This window comes from Notechis scutatus, chromosome 1 (genome assembly GCF_049901735.1).
Source record: "Notechis scutatus isolate UNSWTSFEM ecotype Mainland chromosome 1, rNotScu1.2, whole genome shotgun sequence".
Taxonomy (NCBI): Eukaryota; Metazoa; Chordata; class Lepidosauria; order Squamata; family Elapidae; genus Notechis; species Notechis scutatus.
Window position 1 is genome coordinate 317,154,036 of NC_142009.1, and position 15,718 is coordinate 317,169,753.

The following is a 15,718-nucleotide window of genomic DNA, read 5'->3' on the forward strand; positions in this document are numbered from 1 at the left end:
ATCTAGTCCTTAAGAGCACATAAACAATCTTGAAAAGTGATGACTAAGAGATTGATTTAAGATACCCACCGATGAAGCATAGGGCAATACATCCATTTTTTCACTAGTAAAATTAAAATAGTGATAGGTGGAAATTCCAGTGAATTTTAAAGCCAACTTAAACAAGACTTAGAGTCTGCAGTATATTTTGAAGTCGGACTTCTGTGACACTTATCCATAGATATTTTACCCATGGTTTACAGAATCTGTTTGCAGGACATACATGATCTGACTTCAGGTAATACATCAGAGGTAGAGGTGATTGACACTGTTGTACAAACCCAGCAAGAATGAAGAAAAGGATGCACAACAGTAACTCTCAAAGTCATATTGAGCAGGTTGTTGGTGTGGGTGAGTATATGTAATGGGCACCTATAAAGTACAATGAATAAAACTTTCCTCTAAATCATTTATATTGTAGGCTGCATTTCCTAAAATGTATCAATCTGAGAACAAGATCAATATTGAAAGGCTAAACTATTTAGAGAATTTAAGCATGACAAAAGAAAAAAAAAAGAAATATGACCCAAACTGGAGGATTCACTCATGCTACTTTGTCTTTTACATAGGGGAATAATAATGGCATGCATCCAATTGTCAGACAGATCCAGTCTCCACAAACATATTAAGCAAGTTCCACAGCCCTTCTATAAACAATCAAATGCATATTCTACTATTTTTCCATTATGTTGTCTAACCGTATAGCTCTATAATTTTTGAACATTCTAACACTATTGAGTATTGGATAGACTACAGAATGATAAAATAAAATTGGAGAGTTCTTGCAGATGTTTCATTACCCAAACTAGGTAACATCACTGATGATGTTATCTAGTTTGAGTATTGAAATGTCTGCAAGAAAACAACCAAGGTCAGAGGGCACCAAGGACCCCACAAAATTAAAAATGATTTGTGGGAATAAGAATACAAAACAAACTTTTAAAAATACAAATATTTAAAATAGGATTATTTATCTTAAGTATATTTGTACTTCAAGTGACTTATTTATCCTCTAGCTCAGGGGTGTCAAACTCGCTGCCCATGGGCCAGATGCGTCATGTGCTGGCCCTGCCCCTGCCCGGTTTAGCAAAGCAGGAAATCCTGATACGTCATGTGACGCCACCGTGACAACATGAGTTTGACACCCCTGCTCTAGCTGGTCCTGGCACCATCTGCCGGAAAGAACCCACAATAACACCACTTTTTGAAAATACTAGTTCATAAAAACTTAGGGAGTCCCTGCCATCGTAGTAGAGGGTAGCATAACTATACTGCAAGTCATGAACGGAACCAACTCGGAGTGAATGAGCTAGTTAAGAGAACTAGCTTAAGTTAAGAGAACTACTTTGAGAACTTTGCTACATTTTTTTTAAAGATATGCATGATAATTAAACCCATCAGTTCAAAACAGATGAATTTTCCTGCCCTCTCAGAACGATGTTACAGTCTCTTTACCTCACAGAAATTGTGTGCTGAAACAATCTCTGTCTATTAGAATATATGGGTCGGTCTGACCTTGCTAGAAGTTCTGTTTTATGTAATGAATCCTTCTTTGTTTGAAAGGATGTTCAGTTCAAGTCCAAAGAGAGAACAAAATCAGATGTTGCAACACAGAAACAGTAGATTGAATCACAGCTGTAGATTGAATCACAGCTGTACAGCATGCTGCTTTAGGAATTTCTCTAGCACCATTTAAAACTATTCACATTTATTTATTTTGAATTTCATTGAACCCATTTCACCAAGTGACTGTGGATGGTGAATAAAATGTAAAAAATTAAAAAAGACAATTAACGCCAATATTAAAATATATAGTAACTGAGAATAAAGCACGGAGATAAATTGGTGGTTATCACTCCATCGGAGGGCAGCAAAGATTTATCTGACTCTGGGAACTCGTGGTTGATGTTGCTGGTCAGAAGGAGTTTATTATCAGCAGCTTAGTGACTTTTGGTGTTTTGATGCTCTTAGTAGAGCTCGCCAAGTTTCCCTCCTGAGGGTGTTGTCTGAGCAAAGGACAAGTTGTTTATTATTGGGAAGACAGATACTCCACACCTTGATTGTGGCATTGTGGAAACTATCAGTCATGTGTTGTGGGATTGTGATCAATTATTCACAGAAGGGGAAGGTATTTTTTTCCCCTGACTCATTCTATTGGCTCCTCTATTTTATCACTACCGAGACTGAGGATCATCCTTACTGATCATTAGCTACTAATTGCAAAAATATTCTTCTGTCTGCCTGCCTCCATGAAAAATTGAAGTGTTAATTGATAATTTTCTAGATCTAGAAGGTGGTACTAGTGGGACGTTCTGGCCTGAGACTGCATTTATGCACTTTTTTGGTACATTATGGAAGTGGTTTGCTACTGTTTATTTCTGAAATGCTCTCTTGACATCATACTCTAGTCAACAATTCTAGAATTTCCAAGGTATCTCAATCATTATCATGGGGTGTGGGTGTGGGTGAATTCCTGTTACGGTAATTTCCGTGATAGTCAAGATCAGCTAAATGCTGCTACCTTTGGAAGCAGTGTCCCTAATTATATTGCGCTTATATTTCATAATCTCTCTCTTATTCCTCATGAAGTGTTTCTGACTGGGAATTCTGGGAATTGGTCCACACATCTTAAAGTGGCAGAGGCTGAGAAACACTGCTTTAATAACAAGAACTGCTAATGAAGACTGTTAAATTTTTTTCCCATTGAACTGTTTTCATTCTTATCACCTTTGGTAGCATATTGTACCCTATGACTATTATTAAGTGTTGTACCTTATGATTCTTGATTCTTGACGAATGTATCTTTTCTTTTATGTACACTGAGAGCATATGCACCAAGACAATTTCCTTGTGTGTCCAATCACATTGGCCAATAAAGAATTCCTATTTCTATTCTATTCTATTCTATTCTATTCTATTCTATTCTATTCTATTCTATTCTATTCTAAATATAAAAAGCTGAAACGTCCACCTTCACCATTTTCCCACCTGTCCTTCATGCTGCTTCTGATAAGGGTAACAGATTCATTTGTCCTCTAATTCTTCCAATTCTCGGGGCTATTAATGTAATGCCTACCAGTTCTCTTCCTATCTGTGAAGAGAAGTTGGAAAAGAGTATTTGTAAATTAGCAACCAGGGTCCCTTGGGGAGTTTGATGGACATTTTAGTGATAAATTGAAAGGAGGAGATTACCAGCTTCCTGCACATGAGCCCTGCTGCGAGTATCACAAGAGGCTGGAGCGTTTTAAGAGTAGGCAATTGGTCCAAATTAGCTTGCTCAAGTGCCTGCTAGCTAGCTAAAGGGGAGGGGGAGGGATAGAACTGGCCCCCTGCCCTGCTGTAGTATCAGGCAGTGCCCGGAAAAGAAGCTTTCCCACTCTCCGAATAAAAGAAGAAAACTGGAAAATGTCCCTATGGCCTTGGGCAACATCTGAGGAAATCAAATGTATAGTTGAAGCCATCAATCTTTTCCTCAAGTCTCTAAAGGAGACAGCTGTACTGTTGTCTTCAGCCCCATCATTATCCTTCTCTGTCACTGCACTCTTTTTATGATGAATGCAAGCCCCATTCTTCTGCTGAACACCGACTTAAGCCAAAGGTTCAGCTACTCAATGCTGCAAAATCCATAGCAAGGCCATTTTTTACTAGGTCAGCTCAAAATTGCAAACCAGTATGGAAGCTTTTTCAGTCTCAGACATTCTCCATCAGGTGTAATAGAAAGCAAAGGAGAAAGGAAAAAGATGAGAGAGAAAAGTTTATGGCTCATATGTGCGTTCTCTAGCATAGAAGAAGATAAAAAAATGAGAAAGAATATCAGGCCCTACCATAAACACTGGGATAATAAAACAACTGGAATTCTCTAGCTAGCATGTATATTGAAATCACATAATATGTTGTTATTTATTATATTTGCATCCACTTTCCCCCAAACCTTTACATAGTGGTCTGTCTCCAGTAATATTTTTGCAAAACCCTATGAAAGGCTAAGGGGGAAAAAAAGTCATTTACATTAGAATGATGTTACCCATTAAAGTCTCTTAGCAGATTATGATTTTTTCTCTAAACTGAAACGATAAAACAGTTAATATGGCAGTGAAATTAATAATTAAAATTAACAGTTAAAATGGAAGTTAAAAGCTTGCACAAAGATAGGTATTTTATGGACCTTTGAATAAATTAATAAAGACGCCAGGCTCCGATCTCTGCTGGGAATACATTCCAGACAGTTGAAGTGACAACAGAGAAAGCTTGATCTTGGTTTTTTGCCAGATAATCTCATGGCAATGTGTGCAATCTTCTCATATGATCTTTATTTCTTTATTTATATCCTGCCTTTATTATTTTTATGAATAATTCAAGGCAGCAAACACATATAATACTAATGTCTATGGAGATTCTCAGACATCCAGGTCATGGTTGTCCCAAAAGTGCTTTTCAAGAATTAACTGGATTTTCTTTGTTTTTCCTTGAAGGCATTTCTTCAAGAAGCTTCATGAATGAAAAGTGAAAAGTCTTCAAGGGAAAACAAAGACAGTCCAGTTGCCTCTTGAAAAAGCACCTTAGGGACATGCAATATTCTGCCTCCTATTTTCCTTACAACAACCACCCCGTGAAGTGACCTGGGCTGAGAGAGAGAGAGACTGCTCCAAAACCACCCATATAACTTTCATGCTTTAGGCAGGACTAGAACTCACAATCTCCTAGTGATGGGCTCCAAATCACACAGCCGGCTTTCATGTCTAAGGCGGGACTAGAACTCACCATTTCCTGCTTTCTAACCTGGTGCCTTAACCCCTAGACTAGACCAAACTGGCTCTGCAATTTGTGTGCAGTTCCGTAAAGAAAGAGGCATCTTAAATAACACAAAATCATTCACTGAGTTTCATGTCTGAATAGACATTTAAACTTTGCTGTCCCCAGTTCAATTCAACAGTCTAACTTGATGGGAGATCCAGGGTGCTCCTTCTGCTTCTAAATTCCAAAAACCCATAATCCCAGCTGGTTTCTCCTGTCCATTGATGGCAGATGGAAGCTTTAATCTAACATGAATAAAAAGCATAGGTTTAAGAAAGCTGGCTTAGAAATATAGCTTGAGGCAGACTTTCTGCTAGCCAAACCTACACAAAGGGTGGGGACTGTATTTTACAAGGTGACATGAAGATTGAATGCTGTCCTTTGAGGGAGGGAAGAATAAGTGTATAATAAATAAATAGGCATTACAGAAGGTTAGCACTAACGCTGTATTCCATTCATCACAGTGAAACTGCATTCATCACAGAAACAAATACCGCAAATAAGTTACTTATCCAGAAAAAGGGGAAGTTGTCTTTGAGAGAATGTGTGCATAGACACAGGGAAAGAAGAAAAGAAGGTCCAGGAAAAATATTACTAACCTCCCCACCTCCAGCCCACCACAGATTTCCATGGATTTTTCCAGCATATCTGAGAAACTATACTGTACAAGTAGTCCTTGACTTACAACCACAATTGAACCCACCATTTCTGTTGCTAAGCAAGATAGTTGTTAGATGAATTTTGCCCCATATTATGACCTTTCTTGCCACAGTTGTTAATTAAATCACTGCAATTAAGTTAGTAACATGGTTGTTAAGTGAACTTGGCTTCCCCATTGACTTTGTTTGGCAGAAGGTCGCAAAAGGAGATTAAAATGACTCCAGGATGCTATAACCATAATACAGTGGAACCTCGGGTCACGAACTCTTGTGTTCGCGATCAAATTGGGTGACGACCAAAAATTTGGGGAAATTGTTGCTTCTGGTCACGGACAGATCCTTGGGTGCCGATCAAAATACAGCCTCCGTGATTTTCCCTGCCGCGGCGATTTCGCCTTCCGTGCACGTGCAAAATTATAGGCGCGTGCACAGTCAATCTCACTTCTGTTCGCAATCAAATCAGGTTGCAACCGAAGTCCTGGAATGGATTATGGTCATGACCTGAGGTTCCACTGTAAATGAGTCAGTAGCCAAGTGTTCATGTGACCACAGGGATGCTGCAATGTTTGTGTGAAAATTGTCACTAAAAAGTCACCTAAGTTACAACAACGCTTGTCATTGCAACTTTGAAAAATCACTAAATGTAAGTTGTATTAAACAGTTTTAGTGCTACTGGAAATAGCCTCATCCACTTTTGTTTCTAAATAAGCAGCAATTGGCTTAGCTTCATAATTGTTATGCCATATTTTGGTGTGCTATTAACAAATTCCCTGCAAAGAGAAAATGGCATAAAAGACATTCATGGAAGCCAAGCTGTCAGTTGATCACAATATCACATTTAGTGGAAGATCAAACAAGGGTACAATTATCAGTCCGTGAGTGTCCCCTCATTGTGCTAGATAATTTGAAATGGTCTCTTGGGCATTAAATAGTTCATTACTTTTTTGAGGGAGAGGCAGGGAGTAGGACAGCAAGCATGTTGTGAGGGAGAAAGATTGTTTTTCCCCCAGTGATATTGAAACTCTGACAAGTTGATGCAACAAGCTGCAGGCGAGTGAAAAAATCAATGGGGCTTCATAGATAACAGCAGTAATAGCAGCATGGAACTAATGCAAGAGGATTATGTTCCTAAATATCAATAGGCTTGTAGGCTGCCTGTCTCTGACAAGGCATGGTATAGCTGCTTTATCAACATTTCCCCTTGCTAGCTGGTTAGAGTGGGGAGAGGGAATTGTATGTCTTTGGAAATTCATTTGTTAGTAAATGATTTCCAAATGAAAGCCGTTCTAAAAGCAAGATACATTCGATTGGTCTGTGATTTATCCAGGTTTAGTTTCATTTGAAAAATGGTTGCAGAACATGGTCTTTTTTTATAATTGTGCCTATGTATAAAAATATAGGTTTGGAGTATTGATAGCAGCCCAGATTTATACAATGGGGCCTTCTGTCTTATGCCACATTATTTCCACATAAAGTCCAAAGTAAGCGATCACTCTCTGGTTGATTTACAATATGAAAACACTGTTCTAACAGTATCAATGAGAACAATATGAATATATAATCAATGACCGCTCTCCCTCTATGGCTGACTGATGTATAATTTGATGACTGATCAGAAAAATAATGAAATTCAGAATGAAGGATATATGTAATTCTCTATTTATTTTGATAAATTTAATAAAACAGTATAATTTGGGACTTAAATTATTTTAGGAACATAAAATTATATTCATCATGGGAAGTCAAAAATAAATTTCTCCAAATGAAATTCTATAATAACAGTAGTAATTATCATTATTCTACTCTGACAGAAATCACTGTGAGATGAGAATGTTTGCTGTCTTTTAAATCCTTAACTTCTAGCTTTACTAATATTGTGTCTTTTAAAAACATAAAAACAAAATAGAAGGACAGAGCAAGTCATGGCTGAATGATACACCAGATACTTAACATATAGAAGATTCTACCCGCAATATCTCCACCCAGAAGGAAAGAAAGCAGCAACACAGCATAAAGTCTCCATGTTCAGTGCCGTCAAATCTTCCTATAGCAGTACTGTAAAACCAGGTAGTCCTCAATTTATCACTGCAATGGAGCTTGCTCATTTCAGTCGTAACTTGTGACAGTTTTAAAACAGGTCATCATATGACCAACCCAATTTTACGACCCTTTTTGTGGTAGTTGTTAAGCGAGCACCGTAAAATCCATTGTTTGGTATGGGGTATTTTTGCTGAAAATCTGAAGTAAATGCCGGTTTTCAGCAAAAATGTCATAAATCATATGACCAGAGGATACTCCAAATGGCCATAAATGCAGGTTGGTTCCTGAGTACCTGTGGATCTACGGTCATTTTGAATGGTTGCTAAGTGACCAATTGTAAGTGGAGGACTACCTGCACTGTTAGCGTTTCAAACTGTTTTAGGTGTTATGGAAAAGGTATGGAGATAAATCTGTCCATGTATTTCATTTTCATGGGAACATATTGCCAATAAAACAAGAATCCTGCCAGTCCAGTAACATCTTAAAAGTTTCTGAGATTGAGAAACATTGATTTAGAGCAGGAGTGTCAAACTCAAGGCCAAGGGGACAGATCTGGCCTGTGGGGTGCTTAGATCTGGCTTGCGGGGCCTAGAAACAGCGAGGGACTGGCCCACAGTGTCTCTGCCAGCGAAAATGGAGCTTGTGAGGGCCATGTGTGGCCCTTGCAAGCTCCATTTTTGCTGGGAAAGGGTTGCAGAATGCCATCCTAGCTGAAAATGGAGCTCCTGAGGGCCACACATGACCACCCTGAGTTCCGTTTTCTCTGGCAGAGGGTTGCAGGATGCCTTTGCAGCCGAAAATGGAGCTCGGGAGCCCGTTTTTATTGGCAGAGCACTCAGGCCACCACAGGCACCCCCGACACGAGTGACATCATGCTGGCCATGCCCACCCTGGTCCTCGGAGGTCAAACACAACCCTGATGCAGCCCTCAGTGTAATCGAGTTTGACACCCCTGATTTAGAGCATAGTTGAAGATCCTGTTCTTGTTTAAGCTGTAGAGAAGAATGGTAGAATAAATTGTGTTTTTTTTCACATCAGGAGAATGGGAAACAACATGCTGTACAACTGCCAACAATAACCTTCAATGTGATTTGGTTCTCTAAATGTGGGATGGGTCACCCGTATCCCCTTGGGACACATGTCTAGTTCCTGGATCTGCCAGAATGTCATAATGTGCTTCAAAATACATGATAGCTTTGGGTAATATAAGAGAAAGCTTCAACTCTTCCCTGGGCAGTTTGTTTACCTCTCAGAAAAGGGAGAGGCCAGACCCTGCTACTGTTTCAAAACAAGCTCAGAGCCTCAAGCAATGTTATTTTCTTCAAAAGCAAACCTCAAAGGTTGTTATTGTCAAGTCAGGTGATGGCGCATTGTATTGTCAGGTCTGTTGATCTAGATATCTCATATGTACAAAACAAGAGAGTTGATCTCCTCCATACCCTCGCATAGCTACCCTTTCACAAATTTCCTGGGTTTTGTGCAGTCATTTCTACAGTTTAGGTTGTTCCTCTTGGTACAAAAACAATTATGAAACGGTTGTTGTTTTGGTAGAAACTGTGAAGCTATGATGGCCTGGTTTTGGTGGGTAATTCTTCTGTCAAAGAATCATGGGTGACACTGTATAAGGAACCTCAAAGCCCATCCTAGTCCTGCATACTCTTTTCCCGGTGTGCAAATCAGTCCACATGGGAAGTCCAGAAAGGAAGTGAAAAGAAGATGCAGGTAGAAGGTTACCAGATCTGTGTTGTAAAAATTTGGGTGACCACATGACAATCACAAGGAGCTAGATTTTTCTGTATTTCATTGCTGCAATCTAGTGATTATCTGGATACCTGCAATTTTGCTCTTGGGTAGCCCAAGGAATTTAGTTACCGATACTCTTCCTTTTCTCTAATCCCCTTTTAAGGCCATCTGCGTTAGTAGCTGTCTTCACATTTTATGATATCTAATTCTGTAGTTAAACTGTGCACTTTTATCTGTCCCAAAATGCTCACAATTCAGCAGGTTGCTTGGAAGCTCTCTTTCTTACATACATTTAGAATGACCCAGATTTATGGCTCTGAGGTCTTTAACAAAGAAAGATACCAAGATTAAAAATAAAAGTGGAACCAAAGGTATTATTAATCTTTAAACTCAACATTTATCATTTTAAAAATACTTCGTTCATAAATCTTCTGGAGCAAAATGCTCCCATGGAAGCATATAGGCCCGTCATGGTGAACCTATGCCACGCATGCCAGATGTGGCATGCAGAGCCATCTCTCCGGGCACTCCAGCCATTACCTGTTGCTCTTTTGGGTTCTGGCACAAGCATGCACGCTGGCCAGCTGGTCTTCGTATGCGCAGGAGCACTGGATGCACGTTAGAAACCAAAAGCCTAGGTGGCCGGCGTGAAGCTAAGCTTCTGGTTTCCGGCGTTCCCATGCGCGCAGATTGGGGAGCTGCTGTTCCAGTTTCCGGCATGCGCACACACTCCTATTTCAGCACTCGGTGCCAAAAAGATTAGCCACCACTTTTACAGGCTAAATAACAAATATAGTAAAAGTTGGGAAAATAATAAATATAACAGAGGAGCAACACAAAACAACATCAAATGGAATAACTTGGATGCCAACTATGTAAAGATGATAAAACATGGGCAAATTACAAAAATATCATTAGGTCTGCTAGAAATTCAGTATATCAAAATTGGATATACTAGAGCAAGGATCCTCAATTCCTGGGTTGCAGTCCACTACCAGGCTGCAGCCTGTTTCAAACTGGGCCATGAGAGTGATGGGCAAGTGTGCGCCAGTGGTGGTATTCAGCTGGTTTGCACTAGATCAGGCAAACCGATAGCAAGGATTTGGCATGAGTCACCAAACCGGTAGTAAGTTCTGGCTGGCCATGCCCCCGACCCGGTCACCTGGGTCCCAAAATGGAGCATGGAGGGTTGCTGCGTGCCCCTCCCATGCTCTGTTTCTTTTCTTCCTGAGCCCCAGAGGAGCCTTCTGGGAGCAAAAACACCCCCCTAGAGACTCTTCTGAGGCCAGGAAGGTCCCAAAACAGAGCTGGGAGGTGCTGTGTGCCCCCTCCAGGCTCCATTTCTTTCTTCCTGAGCCCCAGAGGAGTCTTCTGGGAGCAAAAACGCCCCCCCCCCAGAGGCTCCTCTGATGCCCAGAAGGCCCAAAAAATGGGTGGGGGTGGCTGCAAAAAAAAAGCCACATCCACCCAGTCACATTGCCACGCCCATAGAACCGGTAGTAAAAAAATTTGAATCCCACCACTGGTGTGCACGCATATGAACCCCCACTTGCGTGAGCAGCGGATAAGTGTGTATGCATAAAGCTCCATTCATGTAAGCGGAGAGCACTTATATGGAGGGTACTTGTGCTCACACGTGAAGATCCATTCGTGTGAATGGAGCTTTGCATGCAAAAGCACCCTCTGCTTACACGTGTGGAGCTTCGTGCACGAGTGCCTTCTGTTCAGGCGTGAAGCTCCATTTGCATGAGTGTAGGATGCGTACACCTATCGCTCGCACCAATGGACCTGTGTGGTGTGTGTGTGCCTGCCACTCACACACCCCGCCTCCCCGTGCTAGGCCAGACCGGGCCAGGCCAGGCTGCCAAGTTTGAAAGGTTGGGGATTGCTGATCTAGTGAACTTAGCTGGGGAGGACATTTCATATGAAATTTACCATGTTCTACAAAGCCTTGTCTTTGGATGAGCAGGAGAAAATCCCCAGATGACAAATATAGTTTTGGAAAGATCCTATCACTCTAGGAAAAATGTTCCTTCAACGAACCAAATGTCTAATTATTCATTACTTCAAGAAAATAACTTTCAAATTATGCCTGAAAAGAAACTTGTGTGAACTGTAAGCAGCTGTTTAAGTGTTGCTGAACTCTTTTGTGAAAAGAATAACAATATGAACAGCAAAACTCACTGCAACCCTGCTTCTGTACCATGTTTTAATTTTATGTTGCTGTTCCACATAGAATTACAGATGTTACATTTCTTTACCGGCGGGCACATAAATTTAGCATTGACTAAATGAGTTAGCTTATTAGTATTATTTTTTCATTAAATTTCTATGCCAGCCATCTCACTGATACAGTGACTCTGGGCAGCTTACAATATAATAGAATATAATAAAAACAATTAAAATTAGAAAAGGTGAATAGAAAAGCTAAACAGCTAAAAACCAACCAGGCATAATTTGAAGGTTACTATCCTTGAAATAATGAATATTTAAGAGATGGGAATAGGGCTTTTCTCTCACCCAGTCAAAGTTTAGAAATGGTTCTCTCATCCAGGGGTGGAGTTCAAAAGTTTAGCAAATGGTTCTCTGCCCAGTTGCTGGGTAGGCACGTGTGCCCCTGTCATGGTGGGCGTGTCCTAGTCGGCCTTTTGCACCACGGTGAGGTGGGGGGCATTTTTGCCCTCCCTAGGCTCCAGAGGCTTTCCTCGAACCTCTGGGAGGGCAAAAACAGCCTCCCTGGGCTCTGGAGGCTCTCTGGAAGCCAGAAACAGGCCCATTTCTGGCCTTCTCCAACTTCCAGGAGGCCTGCTTTTTTGCCCTCTGTGAGCCTCAGTACATGCCCTGCACTTACCTGCATCCAAAATGGGCTGCATGGGGACTTCTGGGATGGGCAAGGTGGGTGGGCGGGGCCAGCCAGGAGTGGGATTTGGGGGTTCTCCGAATTGCACAGAATCTTAGCTATGGGCTCCCACAACCCCTGAGAACCCCCAGGAGCGCACCCCTGAATCATCCCCCAATGTAGTAGTCCCTGTGAGGGCCCCAGGCCAACTGGCAGACTTGAGCTTTTAGGCTTTCCAAGAAGGCCAGCCTCCTACCAGAAAATATTCCAGAGGGCAGTGGCCGCAGCAGAAAAGGCTCTTCTTTGCCAGCCAAAATTATTTGGCCAATGGAATGTGTAGTAGACCTTGTCTGCTGGAATGAATGGAGTGGGCTGGTCCCATCAGGGTGAGATGGTTCCTCAAATACCTGGTCCCATGCCATAAAGGGCTTTAAAAATAATCACCACCATCTTGAATTGGACCTGGAAGCAAACCGGCAGCCAGTGAAGCTCACATAACAGTGGTGTCACATATGGCACTCTAGGGGCCTTTAAAGCTGCCTGTATCGCTTTTGCAAAAGTTGCACCACCAGTTGTAGCTTGGGACCCTGAAATACTCTTCTTAAAGGGCATCCCCAGTGTAGATCAAGGGCATTTGCCATTGCATAATCCAATTATATCACCTAAAGCTTATGAAGGCCATTAACATCAAAGGTAATTTTTCTTCAGTTAATCAGTGTTCAGGTTCCTTATTGGATTTTTATTACAGCTGGGACTGACACACAAATAACAAAAGTAGACTTAAAAATGGAAAGGAAATATGGATTCCTAATAAATAGATCGTCAAAGTTCTTCTGTTCCAAAGGAAGGAAACTGTCTTTGTATTATGGCAGCTATAAAAAATGATTAAAACTGAAGTGAGACAGGAAGCTGATAATTTGATTTATCGTCTTAATGGATGCACTTCATGAATAAATAATAGAGGGCGGTTAATGTTGTCTCTTAGTGTTAAAAAGGCAGGGGACATCTCAGCCATTTCTCTAATATATGGTGACAAGAATGATATTCTGAGCCTTGTTCCTCACATTTAGTTTGCTTAAAAGGGTTGAGGGAATAACTTATTTCTCTTTATTTAAGAGAGAATGTTTGGCTTTGTTTCTGAGACACCAGAAAGCTTAACTAAAAGCCATTCACTTCCCATTAGCATTATATCCTGTAAAGAGCAGAGTCCTGATGACCAGATCATCAATATACTTGGCCAAAGGACAGACAAAAAGCTTCCTTAACCTCCTTCGTTTTCTTCATTCTTCTCCCTTCATTCCAGGATGTATTTTTCTAGACTTCCTCTTCCAGTTTTCAATTATTTAATAGCATGTCAGCTGTACAATGAATTCTGCTATGAGTGCATCCTGCAAGAGTTATTTTTTTTCTCAATGGAAAGTATGGAAATGTTTTTAAAGAGGTGTACCACTTTAAAGCAACTGCACCATGTAAAATTATACTTATTATGTTGACAAATAGCGCTAAGCCAGAATGTAATATATTTGGCTTTTGTTTATGAACCTTGCCATTGCAATTTTGAGAAATATGATGCACAACTTAATGTGTGGAAGAAATACAGCCATTTGAGATGTATTGAGTAAGATACAAGAAAGCAAATTATGGATCAGTACAATGTCTGAACCCAGTCAGATTAACAGATAATCAGAGTTGGAAGGGACCTAATAGGTCATTTAGTCCAACCCCCTGCCCAAGCGGGAGATCCTACACCATTTCTGACGTATGGCAATCCAATCTCTTCTTGAAAGACTCAAGTGATGAAGCTCCCACAACTTCTGAGGGCAAGCTGTTCCATTGGTTGATTGTTCTCACTGTCAGAAAGTTTCTCCTTATTTCCAGGTTAAATCTCTCCTTGTTCAGTTTCCATCCATTATTCCTTGTCTGGCCTTCGGGTGCTTTAGAAAATAGCTTGATCCCTTCCTCGCTGTGGCAGCCCCTCAAATATTGGAAGACTGCTATCATGTCTCCCCTGGTCCTTCTCTTTACTAGACTAGCCAAGCCCAGTTCCTGCAGCAGTCGATACCTCTGTGTCCTGATATATACGTGCCAAAGACTGACAACCATATAGGCCTACAGCAATAAATTTGATACTTCCTTCTAAGCTGATAGTTTGATGAGAAGTACAGTAGGTGCCTCGAAGTATCAGACGATGGAAAACATGAGTGGGAAGGTGATCTTAGTATTATTGCCCTGCTTAAACCATTGACTGAAAGAATGTCAGGCTAGGTGAGCCTCCTGTTTCTGTCAATATTGCTAGTGCCAGGCTACGTAAGCACCTGAGGGCAGGTTGAGAAGTAACTAATGGAAGCTTACCAAAAGGAGATCCAACCTAGAATTAAGGAGAAATTTTCTGTCAGTGAGAACAATTAATCAGTGGAATGGCTTTATTCCAGAAGTTGTAGGTGCTTCATTGTTGATGATTTTCAAGAAGAGATTGGGCAGCCATTTGTCCAAAATGGCATATTGTCTCCTGCTTGAGTAGTGGGTTGGATTAGAAAACCCACATGGTGCCTTCGGAGTCTATTATTTGTATTCTGCTTATTCCAGCACAGTTTGTTGTGGTCTGCTGGAGGCCTGTGGAGCTGGTAGGAGAGTTGGACAGTGTTTTGACCCAAACCTGGTTCCAAGAGAGCAAACACAAGACAAATGCAGCAGTATAACCTTTTTACGTTTGAGCTAAAAATTCTGTTTCTTCAGAGATAAAAGACTGTTTCCAACTAATTAGCTCCGACAAGAAAGAACCTTGCCAAGTTTTCACAAGTCTGCCAAAACACAACAGATAAGAAATAGTTTACGATACAAGAGTCTGTAAGGATAATTACCAATTGTAATGTCCATGAGGCTGAGTTCAAAACCTGCTGCAAAGAAGGTTAGTTTCACAGCTGGCTTTTATCTTCTTGAAGGAGGGGCCATTACCTTGCAGACTTACTCCCGAGTTGCCCATGCTGTTGTAACTGTTCTTTCCTACAAGCAATCCTGCGTGAATGCACATGCGCACTTGGCACAGGCTCCTCGGGAACCTCCTCATCACTGCTGCCAGCCCCCACAATCTCTGAAGGCATCAGTCCACTCCCTAATGGTCCTGACCCCTCATCTGAGTCCTCACTTTCCTCAGCCATCTGCACCTGCTGCCGGCTAACCACAACAGACAGTGAGGAGGAACAGGGGCCAGTCCTGGAGCCTGGGGAAGACTTGGATGGAGGGATCTGCATCCGACACAGAGATGGGGCCAGGGCCATCTGGGAGTTATGTGCTGACTCTGGAGCCTCCAGAATCTGACATCAATGAGGCAGAGGAACGGGGGAACCTGTTCCCAGTGCACGCTTGTGCAGAGCTGCCAGAAGGCAAGAACAGTTAAAAGGGGCGACTCAGGAGTAAGGCTTGAAGATGATTGGCCCTCCCATAAGACATAAAGGAGGAGCAAAGGAACATGAGCTTTTGCAGGAAGCAACTTTGTTCGTTCTGGCCAGTTTAGAGTCTGAAGCTCAGTGTTGATTTTGTGCTCTGTTTAGCTTTGTACAGCTAATTGGCAATTTAGTTGTTGGCAGCATTCCAAGGAAGATAA